The sequence below is a fragment of the Panulirus ornatus genome, chromosome 23, assembly GCF_036320965.1.
Source record: "Panulirus ornatus isolate Po-2019 chromosome 23, ASM3632096v1, whole genome shotgun sequence".
Taxonomy (NCBI): Eukaryota; Metazoa; Arthropoda; class Malacostraca; order Decapoda; family Palinuridae; genus Panulirus; species Panulirus ornatus.
The window spans coordinates 8434043-8445556 of NC_092246.1; the positions used below are offsets into that span (position 1 = coordinate 8434043).

Genomic DNA, 11514 nt, shown 5'->3' on the forward strand with positions numbered 1-11514 from the left:
GTACAGTAGTGCTTGCCTTCTTACGGTGAGAACAGTGATGCCTGAGCAACACAACCAGTGTCTGGCTCTTAGCATCAACACAACTATGCCGTAGCAGCTCCAGCAATGCCTGGCTCTTGGCGGCGAGAGCAGCGGTGTCTGGGCAGTTCCAGCAGCAACATGGCGACGCTAGCGGCCCTGGCGAGGATGAGGATGGTGTGTTCCTTTGTCGTGCAAAATTCGTCTGCCGCTAAACGTTCGCTGGAGGGGGTTTACCTCTGTCGCTCATGTTCTCTCTGCCAACAATGAAATATAATCATGTTCACAAGGAATGGACACTCGATTGCCTAAATTGAACATTTCTATTTTAATTATCACATTTATATAGTTATAAGCCTAATTTCATTGCTATTACATAATATACATATCTTTAATAAGAAAATGTGGTTACAATAATGATTACTATATTTCCAAACATATTGCCTACTTCAATGTCAGCCAAACTTAGCCATACCCTTATATAGTCACCCGCGAACAGAGACGTTGGTTTTGGCTGCTAATAATCTCTGATGCAGATATCTCATTTTCTATGCATCCTTCATCATTGGTGCCATGTCCCACTCCTTTTCACACACACTTATAACTTATATTAAGTGGCTAAGATTACCGCTCTCCACCCATCTTCTATTCCACTCCACAGTGTTTGAGAACAGGGCAACTTCATGTGCGATGCCCCGTATGGAGAAAACATTATCAAGAGGTGTGATCATGCCACCTCTGAGCACCAACCTCTCGTCTCTCCGATTCACCATAGGCTACCTCATAGCGATCCAGTAGACAAGCTGCCGCTCCCTGGCCAGCCGACCCTAGCCTACCTCACCGCGATCCAGTAGACATGCTGCCACTCCCTGGCCAGCCGACCCTAGCCTACCTCACCGTGATCCAGTAGAGCTGCCGCCACTCCCTGGCCAGCCGACCCTAGCCTACCTTAACGCGATCCAGTAGACGAGCTACCACGCCACTCCCTGGCCAGCCGACCCTAGCCTACCTCACCGTGATCCAGCAGACGAGCTGCCACTCCCCGGCCAGCCGCCCCTATCCTACCTCACCATAACCGAGTGCAGTAGCGGGAACTCTCATCGCCCATTTCTGGGCCACCCCACCGTGATCCAGTATAGTAGCCACCGCTTCGCCGCTGACCGAACCTACCCTACGTCACCATGATCCAGTACAGAAGAAACCACTCACCCGCTTATTCTACCCTACCTCACTGCGACCCAGTGCAGTAGCTCCCCGCAAAGCCGACCGTAGCCTAAGAAAATCTTACCTAACATCCCCAGAAGTACATGATTATAAAGGAAATGTAATATACCTCGAAGTGTCTGTCTACAGAGTTCATAGGTTTTCTACATTTTCTAGCTGCGGTAATTATACTAAGTACACCTAACTATAGTTCACCACTCACTCTACATTGGTTACAACCATCAATCTCCAAATGTTACTCATACCTGGCTAGAAATAAGACCTTTGTTTATGCATACATCATTCAACTCCGAGCCGGGAGCACGAAGCAGCTACCGAGCCGGCGACCTGTCATCTGTGGTCACATATCCTCACCTTTCCACCACCACAAAACTTGTGTCAGCAAATTAGGTTTCACCAGTACCTTACCTCTTCTCTAGTCCCCTGAAGCCTCCTCCACCACTACACTTCCCGGAACCCTTAACGCAATACTGTCACTCAACACAACCCAAGATTTTGTTGGGTTTTACGGCCATCGACCTATGAGGAAGGTCATTAGGCCTGCAACCCTATTTAATGTATGACTGATATCATTCGTAAATACATGTAATTCTAATGTCATAATAATAGATAAATTATAATAAACATAAGTAAAGGAAATAAAAGATTTGTGGGTATTGGGCAGACGTGGCGGCAAATACCACCCAGTCGGCACAGTATCCACGGTTGCATTTTACCCAAGAATGCGAGAAGATACGACAGGTTAGGGACAGGCTTCCACCATGACATGCACACAAAATATATAGTTAATCGGAGGTCCGCCGACTCAACACCATGGCGCAGCCGACCGCCTAATGAATGGACTTGTCCACCCACCATGCGACCAGCCCAAGTAGGAGGAGCCGCACACCAAGCAGACTCCGCCACAGTGGAGAATCCGCGAACCACCTTATATCATCTTGATTAATTTTGTTTTTCTGAGGAAGACCATCAATTTGTCAATAGTACTCGGGTTATCCCCGAGTACATTAATGATGTTAAAGGAAATGTTTTGGTTGATGTGGTAGTTTAAACATTTTCTTCTATATTGTTCATATCTCCTGCATTTTAGCAGTAGATATTCTATTGTTGATGTCTGTTTGCATTGTTGGCATACGGGTGGAAAACTTCTGGTTGTGTATGCCGTATATATTGCAATGACCAGACACCCTTTCAACTGTACATACATCTTACCCACATATAGAATGAGACGGTACATATATCATTTACAGTCAGTGTCTTGCATCGACTACACCGCTTACAGCGCATATCTGCTTCTTTGCAGCAAAGTTACATAACTAATTAACCTACGCGAATACGGGTTTTCGGAGTGTGGCGGCTTTTCTTGTGCAAATCTGACACATAAATATCCGACAATATATATATATATATATATATATATATATATATATATATATATATATATATACGGCTGGGCGTCTTCTTAAGCCGAGTCGGTTACGAGGTGCGACCACAACCTCTCTTGATAAATATGGCTTCGGTAATGTTCTTGGGTGTTGCTTAAGTGCACTTGGCTCGCTAGTGTCATCTGTCATACAACAACGTATTCTTTTATCCCAGTTACTCTATGTACTCATATACAGTAATCACTTTATGACAATCTTTGCGATTGTGGCAGTTGAGGCGACTCTGCTACAGAGAAAACAGTTATGATATTACGAGGCAACACAGAAAACTGATAGTAGACAAGGGGTATCAAAACTTATAGTTGTAAAAGGTATAAGATCCTGTTCCAATAGGATATAAGTCATGTGGAGAGGCCGATAAACCATGGGACTCGAGCCCTTGGCCAGCCAGAGGGCGTAGAACCAACAAATAAATGTAGAACAAATTATGGGGTCCTCCCTGTAATACATCCGTTCACGCACACAATCGTTTTAATTGATAGATTTTGAAGAAAAAGGCATCATTGGGTTTCTTAGACCAAGGTGCAACACCTACTTCAAAATCTGAGGTTCTCGAAAAGTAAAGGAAGGACCTGAATGGAATTCAATGGGGTAAAAGCACTCGACATCAATAGTTCAGTGTTTAAGGAATCCACTGGTATCACTTTCGTCAAAAGTCAATCACCTAGAAGACTAGAAAACGCCTTTTATGTCGCAAATGTCATTTATATAGAACGTCCTCGCGCCACGTTCGAAAAATAACGGTCCTGTGGATGGCGGATATCACAGCTTCACCTGGCGCTGTTCGGATTCTATATCCGGCTTTTAAATCGATGTAGAAAGACAGGACTTGCACATGAAGCGAGTCAAAAAAAGGATCGAGAAAATGTGTCTATTTTTGACCATTTTGAGGTGTCTTAACTGGAAAAGTCTACTGCATTACAGGTGTATCTTAAATACCCTTGGATTTTGTTGTGGGCGATGCCATACCTCCCTCTGAAATTCAGTTGTTGTTTCTTATCCTCCGCAATGAAATCGACCAAAATCCACCAAAATTCAGGAGGATTCGTTAGTCCACTGGGTCTCCCACAGGATATCACAGGTGCATTGTCACTACTGCAATCCTCTTTGATTTCGAAGTCTGGGGGGGAGAACCCAACTTCACCCGTAATCCTCTTGGCTTACGGAGGATCATTCATCATAAAAATGTACATACGTAAAACCTGTATAATGCTACTAAAAATAAATTTCTTTACTCCATACGACTGGTCGTTTACAGCATCACTTCGGCCCAATAATTCAAAGGGATATGTTGGACCCTCCTCCCTAGACGGCTGCTTCGCACGTAAACACTTTCGACACTTGTATGTATGTGTAATAGTTTGCTGCCATGTTTAATCTCGGCCCCGATCTTATCATTACTTTAATTTCCGGTAAGAGATGATACGTCACTGAACGAGTCGGTTTAATGATTTATCACCCAACGTACACACACACACACACACACACGCAATACACTGACAAGTGAAATGACTGACACGTGAACCCAACAATGATTGATAATTTTTTCCATGATTTATTCAACTTCATTATTCAAAACATAATTGGAAAACAAAAACACAAAAAACAGTTCGGGTCAACGTCCACCTTGCCCCGCATATCTTTAAAATTACGATGTCTGATAAGGCGATAAATGACAGCATTTTCGATAAATTGTTCAACTCTGATAGTCAATGCATACTTAATCATTACATACATACATGCATACATAATATCATCAAGGTCTAACTCGTTCTCGACCCATGGGCACCTCGGCCCGACCACATCAACAATACAGTGGAAAGATGATGACTGACAGCCTATTCGATAATCTAAACGACTCCAATGGTCAGTCCGTACACAGTTACACAAATAAGAAACTGCGTACCGACTCATGTGTGAGGTCTGTCTCGGACAACCCACATTTTTAAAACGCTAACGATGTACGATGGCAAGTCGATGCTTGGAGAACTTGTTTCGGTGATATATTCAACTTCAATAGATAACTAAAAAGAAAAAAAAATGCATGGGTTTGCAAACGAGTGACATGACATGGATGTCATTGGTAATATTCACTGATTCATGATGCTGGATAGAAACTGTTAATCATAATAATGAATAAAAATACTACAAATAACTCTTCGTACAATTCACATTCACTTGTTCATTTCACTTGTCACTTGACACACACACACACACACACACACACACACATATATATATATATATATATATATATATATATATATATATATATATATATCAATACATTTTCAAACAAGCTAACAATAACCATAACAATAAAAATGGACATTTTTCGAGATTAGCCATAAGAAAATATATTCATACTATGATACCACGGTCATAATGAAACCACATATACATCTTCAGAAGCCAGAGAGCTGAAATTATTTGGGTCTTCGGCCAATCAACCAACTGCCAATGTCAACGTAAAGTTTCAAAACCACGAAACGAGAAATCTTCAACACCTTTTTCAGGTGTTTGAGCAAATTCTAACTTCACATGCATTTTATGTACATACTATCTGGTCGATGGAGACGTGGAATATATATAAACATATGAGGCAAAAGTAATGTTAGTTTACTGTGAACGGAAAGCGCTAGTCTGTTTGGGCCGAGGTCGTTAGATACGAAGTTACGTAATGTCGGTAGAGACTTTTCGGTGGGATGTACATTGTACGTCACTTCATCGGGAAGGGTCAGTGAAATACACATGTTAATACTGTACGAGGCCCGGTCGACTATGAATATTAACGTTGATATTAAGAGTTTATTGCTTTTCCTGATGTATGATTTACGATCCAGCGAAATCCACAACGAGTGCAGTAGAAGCGGGCCTCCTCCCCCTAAGCAACGGAACAGTGGATTGCAGTGGGACTTCCGAAATACACCTGCTAATGCTGAAGGAGACCTAGTTGACTAATGATGGCCCAAACTGAACAGGCGTTTACCTACTACACAATGGAATTTACAGCTTCGCATCAACGGGTTGGGGGGGGTCATGCAATTATTAAACATGCATACGGGAAGAGCAATACGCTACTAATAAAAATTAAATTCCATTAGTCAACCGAGTCGCCTGCAGTATTATAGGTATATCTGTCGTAATTATCTTTGGATTTCATTGGTTTTGGGAAACTAGTGGTCCCCAATCTTGCACTTGAGCAAATCCGGACATCACCAAAGAAAATTATCCTCCTAACAGGACCTAATACCTGAATAGGGACACATCATAAACACATTATTTCAGAAAAAGATTAATTTCTGAAAAATTATACAAAAATACCCGTACTCTACTATTGCTAAATACGTACTTAAGAAAAGCATGTAAAGGCTATTTTTCCAATGCGATTCCTATCCAACGTAAGATAAGAGAAAAACCAACGAGTACAATTGTAGAACAGCTACCCTGCTGAAATTGAGATGTCTGGTCACTATACTAGAAATAGATTAACGTTCACATAATACAATTCAAATTCCATGAGTGCAAAGACCGACGTTAGAGATTAAACGATGAAAAATGATAATGCCAGTTAAGTATCCAAGCTGGAGTACCTTAAATTGTTTAATTGACACAAGACACTTTTGTAACACTCCTGTCAAATCTAAGTTCGTAAAAATCTCTACTCGGGAGTTTAAACAAACCAAAACGATGCTAAATGACAGAAATCTTTCCGTCTCTGTTTCTTTGTTTGACATACAAATCAATGTATGGCAGAGCAAAAAAATAAAAAGGGCGTGTGTGTATAGCCTTTTGATAACTATGTTTAACTGTTTAATTGTAAAACAAGTTTTTGACAGTGAACTACTTAAAGCCACGCTGGATTAGAGTCATAATAAGCATACCTTTGCCTGTCCTAACACAAGGCCCAAACAAACTGCGTCCATACGAGGGTGCAGGTCTGGACACAGGACAAGTCTATGGCGTAAGCCATGTCTACGAGAAAGTCAATTACACTCTAGTCTCACGAATGAAAACTGACTCGTATTATGCCCTTTGGCCAGCGTGTTAGGTAGCACATTTCCGCAGACAATTTGACTGCAAAGTTCAGTAACTGACGACTTACCGGTATTGACGAAAACAGCAAAAATAAACGGAGCGAAAATTGGTTTGTCAGCCATTTGTCCGGCCCTCGTCGTTTACGTTTAGTTCCTGTGATGGCCACCAGATGGCCACCATTAGGTCAATGGCGCGCGCGATTCAAAATAGATTAAAACACTATAATGGAGAAGACATGGAAAAGCCTTTCTCTAAACCAGTACGTGCCGTCACTCCATCTAACTCTCTTGCCACATGAGCCCAACATGGTCACTCAGACCTCGTCTTAAATCAGCGATTACCCCATTTTGGCTCAACTGGGTCGAAGCGATACTACAACCCAGCTCATGAGAGAACAAAGGTACATTATCAGTTCATGAACAATACCGTGTTATTTGTACACTGGCTTAATGAGGAATTCTGTCTTTCAGTCATACAGTCCCTCGACAGTAAGGGAGACGCTCACACATGCAGACGGATACCTAAACTGGGAGAAAAAAAAAAAAAAAATCGAAACCATGAAGGGAGTGATGCATATTGAATGGCATTTGCAAGTCCGGTCATGATGAGTGTAATTTTGAACGTAAGATTCTGAAAAGAAAGCAATGATGGAGTGAAATATCATTACGTCGTTATGTAACTGTGACCTCTTCAGTAGAAAGGCCAAGAGGGATAAGCTTTACGCGAGATGAGAATGTTAATTATTTCAAAGTCGAATGGCGGCTTTCTTGAGTACCCAGATAACATAATTTGGCTCATTCTGGTAAAACACATTGTAGGCTTTGCAAACAGTAGACGTGGTCAGGCAGGATATGTTTCGTCAACCATTATCAAACAGTAAAGCCATTAAACAAATGATATTGTCATAGGAATAACACACTGCAGATATTTTCTGTGTTGGTCGATTCAAGCACCAGAACTGGCCTCGAACTGGTCAACTGTGTGTGTATGTTTTGAATGGCGCGTCCGCTAACGTGCGCCCTCAAACATACTCACACAATTCACGCTTGATTTGTTGGACTACGTAAAATTGGATGCAATAGACTTTAAAAAAAAAAAAATGGTCGTGGTCATGCTTATGAAAATGGAAGTTATATGGCCATAGAATAATACTCAGACATGCAAACATAATTGAATGAGTACACCCCCCCGCTGGCCATGTTTGCGACATACTGTGCAGTTCACCTGAAATACTCTTCATCTGTGTAGAATCTGTAAGCTCTTTTGGTGTCCTGGGAAACCTGTACCAATTATCTACGGCATCCACCCACCGCTGGACTGACTGTTCTATACAGCAGCTGCAGCAGCAGCAGCGGTAGCGGTGGTAGCCTTATCCAGTCCACAAGAACAACTATGATGATGTATTGGATGAAATTGTTGATCCTGCGAGACGCGAGGCGAGGCTAGTGGTGGTCACAGTCGACGCGCTTGCCGGAAACGGTATTTGTGTGTCATTTCTGAAATAACGTTAAGATTTAACGTAAGCAGATCACTACGGCCTACAAGCACTGAACTGAAGGTTGCTGTAGTGTTGATAGAATCATTTCCTCATTTCTTGGAAAGTTGGCGTGAAAGATTTGGGTATTTTTTGATTGTAAAAATGACGAGGCAAATTGGTGCGCGAGGGAAGAAATGTGGCTCTCAGAAGATACTGAATTATATAAAGGTGAACAAATTTCATGTGGAGACTTACTCTATATACTTGCCTTCAGATGGTATCGTACATTAGCTATGACAGTTTCAGAGTACGGTTAAGCAGCGATGTCAAACTGAGAAATAATAAGAAAATTAGCGGTGCACTATCCACCGCCAAAAAAATATTAAGCTTCTACCGTTTGTTTGATTGAAAAGAAGTCATTTGTCCTACTTTATCATCACATCCTAAACTCTTTATGCGAACAAGGGTTCGAAGACGGTTTTATGGGTAGTATGTATCTCGGAGAATGTTCCTCGGTCACATACAGCTCATGGGATAATACTCAAGAATCAAGAACAGATCAACGGTGAGAGATGAGCATCTATAGACGTTAAACATGGAATCCAGGACAGATCAACGGTGAGAGATGAGCATCTATAGACGTTAAACATGGAATCCAGGACAGATCAACGGTGAGAGATGAGCATCTATAGACGTTAAACATGGAATCCAGGACAGATTAACGGTGAGAGATGAGCATCTATAGACGTTAAACATGGAATCCAGGGATGAGCATCTATAGACGTTAAACATGGAATCCAGGACAGATCAACGGTGAGAGATGAGCATCTATAGACGTTAAACATGGAATCCAGGACAGATCAACGGTGAGAGATGAGCATCTATAGACGTTAAACATGGAATCCAGGACAGATCAACGGTGAGAGATGAGCATCTATAGACGTTAAACATGGAATCCAGGACAGATTAACGGTGAGAGATGAGCATCTATAGACGTTAAACATGGAATCCAGGGTAGATCAACGGTGAGAGATGAGCATCTATAGACGTTAAACATGACTGAATGTGACGAGGAAAATAATGCCAGGAATATCCTTTGAAAATGTCATTTTTAAAAAAAAACTTGGCGAAGCCTGAATTGGGAAAATATTTTTAACCTTTTTAGAGAAGACTATTTTGGAATCTGTGTAGAGTTGTTTGCTTATGATAATATTCTGGCTTTTACAGAACTAAAACATGAGACCGCCCGTTTTAAAAATTTGGCAAATGATATCTTACATCTATAAGTTTATTACTCACGTAAAAAAAAAAAAAACAAATACAGGAAAATATATACTGGAAAGTTGTCATTCAGAATTTGAAGATTAACGTTTTGGTCACTACCATTTTAATTAAGGTTTCCAAAATGTGTCACAAACATTTAACCATGATCTAATTTGTGTGCGACAGCAATGTAAACATGCCCTCCTCCCAGGCGCCCACCGAGCCTGGTTACTGTGCTAAAGCCCTGTCCCTTGATTGGTTGTTTGGGCATAGTAATGCCATGGTTATTGCATGGTTAGCTGCTTCTAACAACCGAAATGCCATATTATGTGAAGATTCGCCTCTCTACAATCATCGTTTTTTAAGCTAGGTTGGGTTAAGTTAGATTACGTTATATATTCATTACGGTCCCAAAGCCAATCTTAGCCTTAGGCCCCATGTTAGAATATGTTAATCCACATTAACACTTGCCAATCAGGTGAAAACAAACGACCAATTTAGTTTTAACATTTATTGTTCTCAAAGCTTTTTACATTCCACGACTTTTAATATACTCAACACCCATAACTGTAGCCTAGACCATACTTTTTTTTTTTTTAATATCTTAATACTAATATAAACTTTATACTTTATGAAAATAGCTTACTTTTCTATCATAAATATGAATCCTATTGAAAGATACTCATAATGTCTACAACGATAAGGAATATCAAGTTTGTTCGACTAAGCACAAACGTATTGCCTGGGGGATGGGAGGGGAAGAATTTAAATAACAATAGGGAGAAAAAGAGAGAAAGTTGGGCGGCCATGAAGGAGGAGGAAGATGAGGAAAAGGTAGAGAGGATGTGGAAGGAAATGGAGATAAAAGTGACGGGGGGGTTTTAACAGGGAGTGTACTTAAGGGTGAGGTGTGTGTACCTAGGGGATTACTTCCAACCCATTGGTGTCGGTTTTTTCCGTGCGTCTACCATAAACGTAGAAGAAAACGGAGGAAAGTCGACCGTGTGTGGTTTATTGGGAGGGAGTTGTCCAAATCCGTTATTCATGATGGGGGTCTAAACGCGACTGATTTCAATCCGTTGTGTCAATACTTTAACCTACTCTCTTGAGTACACTGCTGTACTTTAATGTTATTATGATACAGTACTTTTTTTCACATATGAAATTTATCATTACCTTGGTGTGGCAGACTAAATCTAGATGGCTCGCACTCCAAAATAAAACTTGAGTTATAAAAAGAGGCACCACCATCCATTCCTCCTAGACCCTGGGAGTAAAAACTCTCTCTGGCCTTCAGTATTAACACAGCCACCATAGACCTGTCCCATTCGCATGACTGGACAGCGAGTGAAAATATCAAATCTTACTACAACATTGAATGTATTGGGGGGGTTTGTGAATTAGCTGGGATCCCTTTGAAATGATTTGAAGACTGTTGGTTCTGGGTCACACAAAAAAAAATATTAAAGACCTTAATTAATACTGCACAGGCATGACAAATGCCAGACCTCAGGTTTGTATTGTAAAGACACAAGCGTTCATCAATGATATATATATCATTCAAGCCATCCTTGGCACATGACAGCCGTTCCCATTGACATATAGTATGACCATCAATAGATAAGCCATACAATATGACTAATATGTTTACAGAATTCGTGTGTGTGTGTGCGTGCGCGTCCCAACTACAAGTTGAAAAACAATCCAGTAATGGACCAAAACAAATGCAGGCTCGTACCATGATGGACATTTAGCACGGGAGGAAGTGCAGGGCAGTGAAGGGGGAGGTTGGTTGGTTGATCAGTCGACATAGAGAATCATTTAATTGCATGGTATAAATCAGCAGTCTATGAGGCTTGGCATCAGATACCCAAGCCCACTGTGCACAGGTGTTAATAGTTTTCCATGACAAGGAACTGAAGAGTTACGACGAGCTCTTATAGATGGAGAGGCAAAATGTATGCCAGAGAGACCCCAAGAACCTGGCAAATATTTCCTGTCTTTTAAGTGATTCACAGAAAACTCGACCAGCAACCCTGGTATTCAGTT

General features: G+C 41.2%; 1 long non-coding RNA gene across 2 annotated transcripts; it reads right to left on the reverse strand.

Moving 5' to 3' along the window:
• Window positions 1–233: 233 nt before the first annotated feature.
• On the reverse strand, window positions 234–7008 carry LOC139756663 (uncharacterized). 2 transcript variants are annotated; one of them, XR_011714405.1, is made up of 3 exons: window positions 6793–7008; window positions 2098–2198; window positions 234–275 (listed from the first exon to the last, which is right to left on the reverse strand). It is a non-coding gene; the product is annotated as an uncharacterized lncRNA (long non-coding RNA). The 2 variants fall into 2 exon arrangements; XR_011714406.1 differs by having other exon boundaries at window positions 2053–2198.
• Between the last annotated feature and the right edge of the window lie 4506 nt (window positions 7009–11514).